This window comes from Budorcas taxicolor, chromosome 13 (assembly GCF_023091745.1).
Source record: "Budorcas taxicolor isolate Tak-1 chromosome 13, Takin1.1, whole genome shotgun sequence".
NCBI classification, from domain to species: domain Eukaryota; kingdom Metazoa; phylum Chordata; class Mammalia; order Artiodactyla; family Bovidae; genus Budorcas; species Budorcas taxicolor.
The window spans coordinates 58,171,989-58,186,962 of record NC_068922.1 but is presented as its reverse complement, the minus strand read 5'-3'; positions in this window follow the sequence as shown (position 1 = coordinate 58,186,962).

The following is a 14,974-nucleotide window of genomic DNA, read 5'->3' as shown; positions in this document are numbered from 1 at the left end:
TTTATCTTTCGCCTGGATCACAATGTGGTTCCACTTTTCTTATTTCCAGCCGAATGTTTTGGAAACTCTGGGAGGCGCCAGCCCATACAGCCTCCTGACTGCTGGGACTGCTTGTGCAAAGCTGGAGGCGAGGGTGGAGGGGGGCACTAGTGCTGCCAACCTGTCCTGGCTCAGGCATGGGGAACGAGGGTGCGTCTCTCCTTCTCAAGGGAGAGGGCACCTGGAGATCTGGACAGCACCTCTCTGGGTGCAGGCTTTTTGGAGAGTCTGAAAAACAGCGCAGGAATGACTGAAAGCATGCTCTGTTTTGGGAGTCTATACAGATCACTCACAACTGGTCTGATGGGGGATGGCGCCCAGGAGGCCCTGAGCCCTGGCGCCCGGCCTGGGATGCCTCTCTTCACAGTTTCTGCATCCAGCATCTCCCAGCATCTCCTCTGTACCTGGCCCAGGTGTGACAGGACCCTGTGCTGACCTGTGTCTGGAGGGAAGCCAGGATGGGCACGTGAATATTTCGTTCACAAATATTTCTTGATACTTGCTTTGTGCCAGAGTCTATCGGCAGCAAGATGTGGTCACAGGCAGGACTGATGGAGTCTTTTCTCCTGAAGCTCATGTTCTACTGGGAGAGCCACAAGCCATAGAAAGAAACAAATTAAACTATGCTGCCTAGAGTGATGGACCCTCCTTCCTCTGCTGGTTGCCTACCCTCTCCCATCACTGTCAGTTCAGTTCAGGGGTCGCAAAGAGTTGGACACAACTGAGTGACTAACTGAGAGTGATGGGAGCGGGTAGGCAACCAGCGGAGGAAGCAGAGTCACTGAAGACCACCCTGAGGAGGTGGCCTTTGTGGTGAGACCTGAACCAAGAGCAAAGATCCTCACCCCCCACAGAAAAGGACAAAACAGCAGAGGGCCTCATGCACCAAGTGGGTGCTATCTGCCAGCTCTGCCCCCACTGAGGCTCACTGCACAGATCAGTAAACCGAGACACAGAGAACTACAGAAACTCACCAAAGTTATAGAGCTGAGAAGCTGGCCCCAAGCCCCTAGGCTCCAGGGCCCACACACAGAACCACCAGGCTGCAGTGCCTCCTGGAGCTTCCTAGGGACTTGAGGTCCTGCCTGGGCTCCCCACCATAGCCCGTGCCTCCAAATCAAGGTCCCATGTGCTTCAGAAAACCAAAGTGGGGGCAGGGAGTGCTGGGCAATACCAGCCTGACGTATGGAAAGCTGCCTCACTCACTCTCATGCCACATGTCCCCCCCATTTCTAAGTGGTCTCAGTGGGAGCTTCATGCAGGTTAGGAGGGAAGGCTGCCTGACTCCAGCCACAAAATTAAAAGATGCTTGTTTCTTGGAAGAAAAGCTATGAAAAAAAACTAGATAGCATATTAAAAAGCAAAGACATTGCTTTGCTGACAAGGGTCCATTATACAAAGCTATGGTTTTTCTAGTAGTCATGTATGGATTTGAAGAGTTGTACCATAAAGAAGGCTGAACGCTGCAGAACTGATGCTTTCCAACTGGTGCTGGAGAAGACTCTTGAGAGTCCCTTGGACTGCAAGGAGATTAAACCAGTCAATCTTAAAGGAAATCAACCCTGAATATTCATTGGAAGAACTGATGCTGAAGCTGAAGCTCCAATATTTTGGCCACCTGATGCAAAGAGCCGACTCATTTGTAAAGACCCTGATGCTGGGAAAGATTGAAGGAAGGAGGAGAAGGGGGCGGCAGAGGATGAGATGGTTGGATGGCATCACTGATTCAGTAGACATGAGTTTGAGCAAACTCTGGGGGATGGTGAAGGATAGGGAGGCCTGGCATGCTGCAGTCCATGGGGTCACAAAGAGCTGGACATGAGTTAGCTCCTGAACAACAACACTGAGTGTGGCGAAGGGGTGGGTGTTTCGCTTCCAATCTCTCAGAGGCCTGGAGGTAGCCCCTTGATGCCCAGGCCTGCTCACAGTGGTGTCAAATTGGTACTCTCATCACAGAGAGGTAACAAGGTCTAAAGATGAGACGTGAGAAATGGGCATCCCTGCACAGCTTCTGTCACCCACTGGCCTCCAGAGTCTGGCCAGACTGGTCCCTCCACCTCCTGGAGAACTACGAGTCAGTCTCACTCACGACATCTGGGAACAAGGGTGCCAAGCTGAGGGTCTGTCCCCAGATGCCTCCCAAGGCCCCAGTCCCTGGTTCCGGGAGTGGTCTGAGTTCTGTGCTTCTGGGAAAAGGCAGGGAGAAAGGCCTCACTGCTCTGTGTTAAGGACTCTGTGCTGCAAACTCTGTGCTGATCTTTGGGAGACTTAGTGGACCAGCACAGCTGTTGTGGGGCCCGCTGACCCTATTCAAATGATTCCATCGGCTTCCGGCCCTCAACCAACTGCCCACCACCCAACTATTCCTACAACTCCGGCCTCTGCACCTTGCCTCCAGGTCAGTCTCCCACTGAAGCTGTCCCCTCCCTGAAACACTCCTCTGAATGGCTACCCACCCATGCTGGAGGCAGGGGTGGGTCAGACCACCTGCCCCAGCCCAGTCATCCTCAAATGCCTCCTCCCTGGGCCTGGGCGACCAGAGCAGCCCAAGGACAGGAAGGCATGGTCAGCCCTGGGCAGGAGAGGGTGGAGGGCTCAGTGGAGCAGAAATATGAGAAAATGAAGTGCATTTTACTAAACTTCAGGCAAGAAAACATCGGCTCATGCCCTCGCCCCTAGCCATTTGTTTTCTCTGAAAGCAATCACTGAACTTTTCCATTTCCAGTCCCCAAACCAATGAAGTCACATATTGGCTCTGGGTTTTACTGGGAGACGGACCCCAGTCACACTTTGTTCCCTCACTTAGGCTCTCAGTGTTCATCTCATCAACCAAGTTGGGGTGTCCTTATGGCTGGGGCCTCCAGGGCCTCCTCTCTATGCCCCAACTCCATCTCTGTTTCAGAAACAGTGAAAGAAATTCTCCAGCATGAGCTCACAGGACGTTTGGAGCTAACATGAGTTCGATTGGCTCTTGGCACAAATGTCGAGGATGTTTCATCGTAACATGGAAACAATATGAAGTCGATGGCAATAGGGCCCCAAGACTAAGTTGCTTCGGGTGGTTTTTGCTGTAAATCAACACTGCTGTCTCTGGCTGCATGTGTCCCGAGTGGAGGTTCTGGGGCTCGTTGACCCTGCATGAGAGGTATTACCCTGAACATGGTAACCTTGAACCTGTCTGTTTTCACATGCTGTCCACTTCTTCCATTAGAGCACTTAGCCCACTGTGTGTGCGTGCTTAGTCACTCAGTCATGTCTGATTTTTTGCAACCCTCTGGACTGTAGCCTGCCAGGCTCCTCTGTCCATGGAATTTTCCAGGCAAAAATACTGGAGTGGGTTGCCATTTCTTTCTCCAGGGCATTTTCCTGACCCATGGATTGAACCTAGTCTCCTGTGTCTCCTGCATTTTACCCGATGAGCCATCGGGGAGGCCATTAGCATATTAAGCACAGTTATTTTAAGTTCCTGGTCTGATAATTCTGAAATCTCTGCTGCTAGTCTATTTCGATTGCCTGCTTTGTCTTCTCAGACTGTGTGTTTTCTTACCTTGTAGTATGCCTTGTGACTTTTTGTGGTAATCTGGACATGTTGCACTGAGTAACAGGAACTGAGGCAAACAGGATTTAGTGTAAGGAGCTAGGTCAGTCTGGCTCAGAGCTGGACTGCATTTCATGTTTGTTGTAACCATAGGTAAAAACAGAAAGAAAAACACCAGTACAGTATATTAATGCATATATATGGAATTTACAAAGATGGTAATGATGACCCTATATGTGAAACAGCAAAAGAGACACAGATATAAAGAACAGACTTTTGGACTCGGACTCTGTGGGAGAAGGCGAGGGTGGGATGACTTGAGAGAATAGCATTGAAAAATGTATATTACCTTATATGAAATAGATCACCAGTCTAAGTACAATGCATGAAACAGGGCACTCAAAGCTGGTACACTGGGACAACCCAGAGGGATGGGAAGGGGAGGGAGATAGGAGGGAGCTTCAGGATGGGGGACACACGTACACCCATGGCTGATTCACGTCAATGTATGGCAAAAACCACTACAATATTGTAAAGTAATTGGCCTCCAATTGAAACAAATAAATTAATTTTTTAAAAGGCTTTGAATTCCTCTCATATGCAAGTTTCAGTCTCTCCTATTGGCTCTAGGTTTCTTTGGGAATTCCTTCTTAAACTGAATCTGTATCTTTCGATTCTCAGTTGTAACCTCCTGTTTTTACACTGCAGCTAGTATAGTGACATCATAGTCATCTCATCACCAGTCTTTTCAGTGGGCTAGAGCCCCTGGGCTGTGACCTTCAGATGGGTTTGTTAGTCTTTTCTCCTCTCCCTTAAAGTGAGATGAAAGGCCAGATGGGGCTCCAGCTATCCTGCTGTGCTTGCCCTAGGTGTTAAGGCTCTGGTAAATTATTTACCTTTGACTGCAGACCTTTACTAAGGAAAATAGAAGTTTGGGGGCATATTTCAAAATAGTTGCTCCCCTTTCTTCCTCCTAGAAACACAAGTGGGGCTTCTGAAGGAAAAACTCAGAGACTGGGACCCTTCTTGAAATGGGACATCCCAGAGTTTTTCATCTCGAGCTAGTCCACATTTAGCCTCTAGCCGTTAGTCATTTTCTGCTTACGTGTTTCAGCCCGTTAATGGCTGCAGCAGCTTCTTGTCCCCATAAGCTGGAACTCTGTATCTGCCTGCTGCTGCTGCTGCTGTTGCTAAGTCGCATCAGTCGTGTCCGACTCTGTGCGACCCCATAGACAGAAGCCCACCAGGCTCCTCTGTCCCTGGGATTCTCCAGGCAAGAATACTGGAGTGGGTTGCCATTTCCTTCTCCAATGCATTCATACACGTATGCTAAATCGCTTCAGTCGTGTCCGACTCTGTGCCTGCCTGTCTCCTAAGTTTCTGGGGTAGCAGTCTGCCCTGGGACTTCAGTTCTCTGAAGGATCTAAGAAGAAATGTTGATTTTCAGTCTGTTCCACATTTTTCTTGTGAGGATGAGAACGAAGAGTTCTCAACTCTACATCTTGGACCAGAATCTAGAAGTCCTCTGAATACATTTAAAAATCAAGTTGTGATGTATTTCATGCTCAGTTACTTAAAGCCTCTTGAAAAATTCAGATCAAAGGGACAAATTATTTCTTGCGTAAGCAATCTGCATAATTGTCTCAATTACCCCTTCTGCATGTCGGGGCATATGACCTTCGGTCAGTCTCAGAACAGCTCAGGTTGTGAAGGATGTGCCGCAGGTAGGGGAGCAAGGAGGCTCATCTCATGGGCGGGGTGTGAGTTGTAAGCAGGGTCCAGACCAGGGTAAGGCACATAGGGTGCAAAATGTAAGGAGGCCTGACTCTCAGGCACTAGCTCTGCACAGGACCAACCCCAAGAGGGTGTCTCCTTAAACTTTAAACCTGAGTGCCTTGCTCAATTGCTTGAGTCCCAGCTCTGCTTAAGAGCATGAGCTCTGAGTCCAGACTGCCCAGCCTCACCTTTGCCTGCTGTCTACTGACTGAGTGACCTGTTGTTGTTACTGTTTGGTTGCTCAGTTGTGTCTGACTCTTTGCGACCTCATGGACTGCAGCTTGCCAGGCTCCTCCGTTCTTGGGATTCTCCAGGCAAGAATACTGCAGTGGGTAGCCATTTCCTTTTCCAGGGGATCTTCCTGGCCCAGGGATCGAACCTATGTCTCCTGGACTGGGAAGCGCATTCTTTAATACTGAGCCACCAGTGACATTGGGTGAGATAATAACCTCTCTGTGCCTCAATTTCCTCACATGCAGCGTGGAGATATAAGTGCCTATAGACTGGGAGTGGGGAGAGTAGACTGGATGTCTATAGTAGAATCCATATGTTGTTAATAGACTCCTAACTCCCAGTGTGACAGTATCAGAGATGGGACCTTTGGGAAGTGATCAGGTTATGAGGCTGCACCTTCAGGAATGAGGTTAGTGTCCTTGCAAAGTAGACTCCAGGGAGCGACTCTCCTTCTATCATGAGAGAACTGAGTGAGAAGACAGCCATCCATGAACCAGGAAACCCTGACCAGACACCAAACCTGCCAGCACACTGATGTTAGACTTCCAGTCTGCAGAGCTGTGAGAAATAAATTTCTATTGTTTATAAGCCACCTGGGCTCCCCAGGTGGTGCTAGTGGTAAAGAACCCACCTGCCCATGCAGGAGACATAAAAGATGTGGGTTTAATCCCTGAGTCGGGAAGATTCCCTGGAGGAGGAAATAACTCACTCCAGTATTCTTGCTTGGATAATCCCATGAACAGAGGATCCTGGCAGGCTACAGTCCTGGGGTCACAAAGAGTCAGACACAAGTGATGCAAATTAGCACATCCGTACGCATAAGCCACCAAATCTGTAGTATTCTGTTACAGCAGTCCAAACAGACTAAGATGCTGGCAAATAGTAAGCCCTCAGAAATGTCACTTCCTTCACTGTCCTCTCTTGACTCCTGTTGCAGACGCTGCTGTTCTACTGGGTTCCCTCGACCATCCTAAGTTCTCCTGCAGCCCGGCCAGCTCACCTCTGCATCCTCTGTCTTCTGTTATCAGCTTGGCTGCCAGCTGACTCTTTCTTGCACCCCAGAGCTTGCCCACCCCACGTGAAGAGGTGGCCGGTAAGTGCCTGTGGCAGCCCTCAGCCAGGAGTGTGGGAATCAGTGGGTGAAGACCCTGCTACCTGGTGCAGGACAACTCCAGGGTGTTTTCCAAAGTTCCTCAGAGGGAAACTGCTCACGCGTGTGTGCTTAGACGCTCAGGCATGTCTGACTGTTTGTGATTCCATGGGATTCTCCTGGTAAGAATACTGGAATGGGTTGCCATTTCCCCCTTCAGGGGATATTCCTGACCCTGGGATTGAACCCATGTCTCTAGCATCTCCTGTGTTGGCAGGTGGATTCTTTACCACTAGCGTCACCTGGCAAACTGCAGCTTTATCATCCTTCCTTCCCAACCCCTGCCTCCTGGAGTCGTCGCCCTATCTCAGGGGCTGAATCCACACTCAGTCTCAGGGTCTGCTTTGGGGGGCATTCAAATGAGGCATTTGTCAATGGTGAGTTTCATCTCCAGAAAAGCCCCCCTCTCTGGTTTCCCAGGACATCTGCCCAGTATGTGTGTATGAGGTGAGGATTCATTCAGTAACGCATCCTGTGCACCTGTTAGGAATGGGTCAGCTTCTCAGCCAGGGCTTGGGGCCGTCAGCTGCAGGACACATGATGCCCGCTTTGTGGCCAACACTGATTAGAGCAGGTGGTGGTCAGTGAGGAAGGGTATGCACTCTGGACTGCCGGCTAGGGGCTGGACCTTGGTTCCACCCCATGAAGCCATGTGATCTTGGGTCACTGATGCTTCTGAACCTCAGATGCTTATCTGTGAAATGGGTAGAGCCCAGAGGACCTGCCGTGAACATGGAGTGAGATGATGCCCAGATGCTCCTGATGGGCTTGCAGGTCAGTGGGCACGTTCCAGTCCAGTAAAAAGTTTAACAGCCCATTTCCCCTCATTACCTTCTAATTCATAAAAACAAAGTCATCTCCACACCCACTAAAACTGCCTTCCCTTTAAGAGAGAGAAAAGCAGTGACTGACTCATTGAACCCCCCAAAAGACCCCAAATGATGTTTTCTAATTTCCCATCATGGCCACTCACTGCTGAGGCTGTCTTACTGAAAGTTAATCAGAGTTGACACCATTACCCCAAAGAAAATACACTTCTCCTCAATGATGTGACAGAGAGACAGAGCCAAGAAATTTTATCTGAAAAAATCCAAAGGGATTGAAGAGTCTGACTTCCCTTTCATGCTGAGCTTCTGTAATTTGACAGTTTGCTGATGAAAGAAAAAAAAAAATCCTATCTTCTCAGCAGTGAAGAAGCCTGTCTGGTAAGGGAGATTTCAGGGGAAGAAAGTGGAAAATTTCCCCCGACTCCTCCTTTCTTAAGTTGAACAGGAGCCTACGTTGGTTCCCATCTCACTCTCCGCCTCTGTCCTGCCTGCCTGTCTGTTCCCGTCTCTCTCTCTCTTCACACTCGCATTTCTTGCTCTTCAGCCACATTTGCTCACCTTGAGGCCCTCCTGCCACTTGCCACCACTCCACTGCCTTCTGAGACATCCCCATTCTCTCCTGTGCTGGATCTCTCCATCAGCTGTAAACTTGCAGACCTCACTGTGCACTCAGCATTGTCTTGTCCCTAAAAATGCTGCTGAGACCTGTCACAGCTGGAGGGAGGGTCAGGTTGCTTGCACCCAGAGAATCTTCCATCTAAATCTAAGGGTTCCTCTCCTCCAGTGCATCTCTCCCCCTGGAAGATTCCAGGCTATGCTGACACCCTGGGGTGGAAGCTGTGAAGCGTTGGGTGTCAGGTTAATACTGGCTCTGGCTTTCCTTTGTTCAGTCTGGTGAGCCCCCAGAGCCACTCCTATAATGAGCCAGAAAAGAAAGTTACCCCCACCCTACAGAAAACACATGTCCTCCATCCAGGGCTGATATTCCTCCTCCATCCAGGGCCGGTGCTGATATTCATGCAGCCCCGTTAGGAGTGGATTCAAATGCTGTTCTAACCATCAGGCTGCTGGTGGGTGTCCAGAAAAAGTTCAGGGCTCATAGGAGCAGGAAACTCCTCCTCACCAAGCTGTGCTCCCCACTTGTAAGCAGCCCAGGCCCCAACTCTATTATTCTTTGGGGGTCACTGAACCAGGTTCAAATGTCCTTATTGTTTGTCTAATAATATAAGTAGCAAATGATCCAGGGAAGGCAATGGCACCCCACTCCAGTACTCTTGCCTGGAATATCCCATGGACGGAGGAGCCTGGTAGGCTGCAGTCCATGGGGTCGCTGAGGGTCGGACATGACTAAGAGACTTCACTTTCACTTTTCACTTTCATGCATTAGAGAAGGAAATGGCAACCCACTCCAGTGTTCTTGCCTGGAGAATCCCAGGGACGGGAAAGCCTGGTGGGCTGCCGTCTATGGGGTCGCACAGAGTCGGACACGACTGAAGTGACTTGCAGCAGCAGCAGCAAAGGATCAGTATCTCAAACCGAGTGTGTTTATCACAGGACTCTTTCCATTTCAAGTAACAAAAGCTCAACTCAAACGAGCTTGGGAAAAAAATGTTCAGAGATGGACCAGCTTCAGGAATGGCTAGATCCAGGCGATCTGACAATGACACATGGAATCTCTCTCTCTCTCCATCCTTTAACTATGCCATTGCCCACGTAAGCTCCATTCCCAAGTAGGGGCAACCCTCGGCTCTTCCTTTAAACAAAACAGTGCTGGAGACCCATGGCAGGAACTGCTTGCAGAAGGGAGGCAGGCCCTGGAGAATCCCCATTCGAGTGGCCCCCATGCTACAATGAGGGGAAAGTCCAGAAATCCCAGGGTCTGTGGGACTTGTGATTATGCAGCTCTGCCCTCCCCGTGTGGCTCAGCATCTTGGGAGAATGAGTAGCAGGGACTGTCTGCTGAAATCCCAACTAGGATGGCCTTGGGGGTCCAGTCTCAGATCTCTCCCTGGGGCAGCCCCTGGGCTCCTTGAGAGTCCAAGGCTGAAATAAGTCCACACCAATCAAACCCTCAGCTGGGGGGCTGGGGGCCCAAATGAGGACAAGGTGCTCAGGGCAGTGAGGGGGCTTGAGGGCCCTCCCGGGGCAGCCTCCTCACTGGCCCAGAACTGTCCCACCTGACGCAGACCCCCAACTTTCAGGTGAGCATATGGACAGGTTATGAATGAATGAGACCTCAGGATGGGGGGCCCAGTCTCCCCCGAGCTGGGGACATTGGCCGGAAACTGCCCTGCCCCTGGAGCCACTATAGGAACAAAGGTGAAAATGTCTGAAAAGCACTAGAGCTCTAAGCTCTCCGTTAAAATAAATGGTGATGATGATGACTAATCTTTCCACTTTATTCCCCATGGTGACTTTGTTCCTCAGGTCCTGCCTGTCCCAGGAACCCCCACGCCTGCAGAGGAACCTGAGCCCCTCAGAGTCCCCTTGCTGATAATAGTGGTTTCCTCTTTGCCGCACAGAATAGGCACTTTCTGAGGCCCAGAACCCAGATCCTGCCCCTGATGACCTCTCACAGCCACCCCACTGCCTGCTCCTGACCCATCCAGAGTCCTAATTTCTTAGTTTCAGGTGCAGCCTAACAAGGCGCTGTCTGAGGGCAGCGGGCAGGGGCCCAGTGTGCTGGGGATCCATCCACCCCCAGGGAAAGCTGGCAGTGTTGCATCCGTCTAGAACATGCCAGTGGGAAGACGTTGGTGACTTTCATTCTCAAGGCCATGGCGCTGGTCTGTGAACCCTGCAGGGTGCAGCTCTGTGGAGAAGCTGCCCCTTCTTATGTGTTCCTGCAACCCGCCTGCCCACCCCTCTCTGCCCCCCTACTTGCCTCCCGTCCTGGGCTCAGGCTGGCGTTGGAGGTGGGTGCCTCACCCTGAGCCAGGCCCCCTGACGCAGACTGATGTTTACTTCCCTGTTTGCTTTGCCTTGGGTTGGGTTTAGGAATGTTACAAAATGACTGTTTATGCCGCAGATGAAACCTGAGTGACAGTTCCTCTTTCCCACAAATACTTCTGATTATTTCCAAAGTCAATTCCAGACCTCCAGGGGCCTGTGGGTGCAGACCTGTGGGGTTCCAGGCCCCAAGGGAACTTCTTTGACCTCAGGAGACCTCAGTTAACATGTGCTGTGAAATGGGGCCGGGGGAGACCTTCTCTGGGGGATGCTGGGAAACATGATGGACTCACACTAAGGCTGACCCTTTTAGTTTTGTGTTTTAAAGATTTATTATTTGTTTTTTTTTTTTTTTTTTTTTTTAAATTTTTTGGTTGTGGTGGGTCTTCATTGCTGCGTGTGGGCTTTCTTCAGTTGCAGTGAGCCAGGGCTACTCTTCATTGCGGTACGCAGGCTTCTCTTTGCGGTGGCTTCTCTCTTGTTGCAGAGCGTGGGCTCTAGGGCGCGCAGGCCTCAGTAGGTGTAGCACGTGGGCTCGATACTTGCGGCTCCTGGGCTCGAGCACACAGGCTTGGTAGTTGTGGCACACCGGCTTTGTTATTCCAAGGCATGTGAGATCTTCCCAGACCACGGATTGAACCGGTGGCCCTTGTGTTGTAAGGCAGATTTTTAACCACTGGACCACCAGGGAAGCCTGAGGATGACTCTTTGGACAAACTCACCTGTAACTTCTCTCAGGGTTTTCGGAGGGTGGAGGAAGGTGGACGGTCCGTGTCTGCCTGACATGCCTCCATCAAGGATGGCTCCTGGGGAGATGCTGCTCTGGGTCTGAGCACCCTGGGATCCAGCCAGCTCAGCCACCTGTGCCCTGTGGAGGGCTGGTCGTGAAGACCAGCAGGTTGCTCGCCTAGGCTGATCAGCTTGCCTGGTTTTCAGTTGTAGCACCAAAAGTCCCACGTACTATGTGACATTTCAGTCCTGGCCAAATCAAGACAGTGGGTCATGGAAACTTGGCTTCATCGTGAGCAGAATGGGGATGGTAATAGGGTTCTTGCGAGGACTTAACAGGATCACGTATGTGCAGTGCATACATTCAGAGAGAGTTGTCAGGTCACCAAGTGAGGCAGAGGGAGAAATCAACATGTGGGTAGTTGGGTGGCCACAGGAGGATGAGGAGGGTCTCAGCTCAGCCTTCATGCCTCCCCTTCCCCCCACCTCCCCAGGCCGCACTTGCGGAGCATTAATTGTGCACCTGCTGCATGTCATATCAGTGCTCTCCATGGAGCAGTTTCTAGTCTGCATAATATTATCCCCATTTTATGGATGAGAAACTGGAGGCACCCAAAGCTAAAGCCACCTGCCCACAGCAAGTCCTCCAGAGTTGCTCACTCAGGCCTGTCTGACGTCAAAAGCTCTCACTCTTCCCAAGACTCTGCACTGCCTCCAGGAGGGAAAGGAGCTTCCAGAATCAAAGTCAGAGATGCCTGGATGGCAAATGCGCTCATGGACCCTGGAACACGCTGACCCCAGTGGAAACCCTTGGGGGCTCAAGGCCATGGGTCTTGGTCTCTTCCTCACATGTGCACACCAAGTGGGCATGTCCTGTGGCTTGTGGGCATGCCTGGGGCTGCCTGGAGCTCACTATTTACCTGACCTCTGATCTCCTCTCTGTCTGTGCCCAAACTGGTGTCTGTTCAAGGCTTGGCTCAGGATTGAAAACCCAGCTCCTGGCACAGACTCAGCTGTCTTTGCCCTGCACTGACATCTGTTGTCCTGGCTGGCTCTGCCCAGGCTCCCAGAGCTGTCACTGCTGAGACCCTTTCCCCGCAGCCTCTTCCCCCTATCCACCCTCCCCCCCAACCTTGCCCTAGTCCCGACTCCAACATAGTCCCAGGGAAGAGAACTGGATGAACCTCAGTCCAAAGGGGTAAAGTGAGATTTCTTCAGTTTTCCAGAAATAGTCCTAAACGATTTTTTGTTCAGCTCATTAACTCATGTGAAGTTGTCTAAAGCCAAGTCAACTCAGATTAAGTCCATTCGAGTCAATGTGGATCTAATCAGGCCAAGTTAGCCTACTGGTGCCCACCCTCTTTTCATCCCATTCCTGTATTCATTGAAGGTACTCATGGCGCATGCCGGAGGAGACGCTGGGAGGGTTGCCACAGCCAGGAAAATGGTCCAGAGTCTAGCAGACAGCAGTGGTGCAAAGTGCTTCATCCATAAGTGGGCAGTTTTGAGAAAAAAGAGACCAGGAGCATAGCTCTGGACTTAAATGATTTAGGTTCCCATCTTTGCTTGGAAATTTGCTGACCACATAACATGAGAACAGGGACTGAGCTAGACTGAGTTTCATCTCCTCCTCTTCTCTGTAAGATGGGAATAATGATGGCACCTAAGGTGGGAGTCAGATAGGGATGAAACAAAAGGCTTCAGAGTGGTACCTGGCCATTGGCAGCAGTGGATCGCGGGAGCCATTGCTGTGCTTATTAACACCATCCTGGTTATTCCTCCACCTCCTCTGGGCAACCCTGTGCTGGGCAACATGACTCAAGAGATGAGAGGAGGAGCCTTGTTTTCTGGAATCTTGAACTGATTTCCTCTGCCAATCCCACCTTGACGTCAGATAGCTTCAAGTCAGTTCCCTGGCTGACCACAAGTGGTTGGAGGGCAAAATCTATGCTCAGATATTGTGAGGCAGCAGATCTCCCATGACCACACAAGGCCCAACACTCTGACATGCTCAGAGGAACTCTCAGAGGGTGGCGAAATCCTCAGGAGGCGGTTTGAGCCCAACACAAAGGAAGCATTTCCAAACAGAGTGTAGTAAAGGAGAGCCTGGCTCAGGTCCCCAGGGCTGGGAGCGCTCAAGCAGATCAAATCATGGTGGCCCAGAACCTGCTGTCTAACCCATGCTCCACAGCACGCACTCCAGAACCCTGGCTGACCGAGACTTTCCCCGGCACAGATCCCTGTGTTGTGTCGGGACATTTCTCTCTTCCCTAATCCCAAGACCCCTCTTGGAACGCTTCCCAGGAATGCTCCACGGGCTGATGAGGAGAGCTGTGTGAAGACAGACGGGGTCTGAGTCTTTGTTGAGCCACCTGCCATGTGTTTTTACCGTCACTTAACCCCTCGAGCCTGGGTGTCCTCATTCTAATTAAGTACTAACCTTATAGAGCTGGTGTGTTGGTGTCCTGTGGACACCGTAGCAAGTTACCTCCAACTAAATAGCTTGAAACAACACAGAGGTATTTGATCACAGTTCTGGGGGCCAGAATGTAACCATAAGGGTTAATTTTGAATCCATACTCAATCTGCTTCTATGACTAACTCTTCTTTTGCCATTTTTGTTATTATAGGCATACATAATGGCCTGCCTCAGGGAGCCCTGCCTGGCCCCCTCTGCCTGACCCTTGGGCTGGAGTGTCTTTTTTGGCTTACAGGGAGATAGCCTGACCCTGTCCATCTGTGAAGGACTATAAGGAAGTGAAACTCATATATCCTCCTGCTTGAGGATTTTGCAAGAATTAAATTGGTCTTTTTACTTTGTATCCTCACCTCCCCCCATCTGTGATCCATAACAGAACCTGGTGTCCTGGACCAGACAAGATGGTTATTTTGAGGCACTAGCCTGCCATCTTGTCAGTCAGCTATCTCTTCCTTGTCCACGATCAAGGTGTCAGCAGGGGTGCCTCTTCTGAAGCCTCTGAGTGAGTGTGTGAAAGTCGCTTAGTCGTGTCCTACTCTTTACAACCCCATGGACTGTAGCCTGCCAGGCTCTTCTGTCCATGGAATTCTCCAGGCCAGAGTACTGCAGTGGATACCAGTTCTTTTCTCCAGGGGATCTTCCTGACCTAGGGATCAATCCCGGGTCTCCTGCATTACAGGCAGATTCTTTACTGGCTGAGCCACCAGGGAAGTCCAAGAACACTGGAGTGGGTAGCCTATCCCTTCTCCAAGGAATCTTCCCATCCCAGGAATCAAACCAGAAGCTGAAAGAGGCCCAGACATAATGGAGATTTCAGCTCTTTCAGCTTCTGATGGTTTTCGGCTTCCTTGGCTTGTGGCCTCACATCTCCAGTCTCTGCTTTCAGCTTCACCTGGCTCCTCTCCTCTGTGTGTCTCCTATCGTTGGATTTAAGTTCTGGCTGGATAATCCAGTATGCTCTCATCTTGAGATCTATAAGTCCATCTACAAATACCTCTTTTCCAAATAAGGCCACAGTCATAGGTTCCAGGGAACAGGATGTGGACATATCTTTCAGGGAGCCACCCTTTGACCCACCCCAACTGGTCTGAGAATTACACGAGACGGAGGGCAGACCCAGGAGTCAGGGGCTTGCATTCAAACCCTGGATTCATTACTCTGCTCTGTGACTTTCCAGACTCAACCCTCTCTGCTCTAACTTTTCAGCTGTGAAATCCCAAATGCTGCTGAGATCCCAATGAATCTATTTTAAG